Source organism: Hipposideros armiger, unplaced genomic scaffold, assembly GCF_001890085.2.
Source record: "Hipposideros armiger isolate ML-2016 unplaced genomic scaffold, ASM189008v1 scaffold_737, whole genome shotgun sequence".
In the NCBI taxonomy this organism is placed as follows: domain Eukaryota; kingdom Metazoa; phylum Chordata; class Mammalia; order Chiroptera; family Hipposideridae; genus Hipposideros; species Hipposideros armiger.
The window spans coordinates 721,108-722,208 of record NW_017732087.1 but is presented as its reverse complement, the minus strand read 5'-3'; positions in this window follow the sequence as shown (position 1 = coordinate 722,208).

Below are 1,101 nucleotides of genomic sequence, written 5' to 3'. Positions count from 1 at the left end.
AACTACAATGAGATGCCACCTCACACACATTAGGATGGCTATAATAAAAAACATAGAAAATAACAAGTGTTGTCAAGGATGTGGAGAAAATGGAACTCTTACAATTGCTGGTGGGAACATAAAATGGTGCAGCTGTTGTGGAAAAGTTTGGTGGGTCTTCAGATGGTTAAACACAGAATTACTATATGATCCAGCAATTTCACCTCTAAGTGGAACTGAAAAAAAAGGGACTCAAGCAGATACTTGCCCATGTTCACAGCAGCATTATAATCACAGTAGCCAAATGTCCATCTACTGAAGAATGGATAAACAAAATGTGGTATATGCACACAATAAAATATTGTTCAGCTTTAGAAAGGAATGAAATTGCTACATGCTACAACATGGATAAACCTTGGAAACATGCTAAGTGAAATAAGCCAGGCACAAAAAGACAAATAGTGTACGATTCCACTTGTATAAGGTACTAGAATAAGCAAATTCATAGAGACAGAAGATAGAGGTTACCAGGGGCTGCGGGGAAAGGGGCGATTGAGAGTTATTGTTTAATGGGTAGAGCTTTTTGTTTGGGATGATGAAAAAGTTCTGGAAATGGACAGTGATGACAGCTGCACAACACTATGAATGTACTTAATGTCACTGAGCTATACACCTAAAAATGGTTAAAACGATGAACTTCATGTGATGTATTTTAGCAAAATAAAAAATCTACAAAAAATTAAATAATGCTCTGCACTTACTATTGCAGGACACATTTTTAGACATGTTTTTCAAAAACAGAAATAAAATAAAGCAGGTTTGTTAATTAGTGTTTAGCAAATACATGTTTTATTAAAATTCACTTTGCAACAGACATAAAATCTCTTTAATTCAGTCTCAACTTCTTGATCCTTATTAAATTTTCTGAATTTAATTCAAGTCAACATATTCATAAAAACGCTATTTTTAAAAAATATTTTTTATTTTTTTAAGATTTTATTGGGGAATTGGGGAAGGGGATCAGTGTTGGGGAACTGGGGAAGGGGAACAGCCAAGTTGTTGTCCTTCAATCTTAGAGGAGGGCGCAGCTAGCTCAGCTCCAAGTCCAGTTGCCATCTGGCT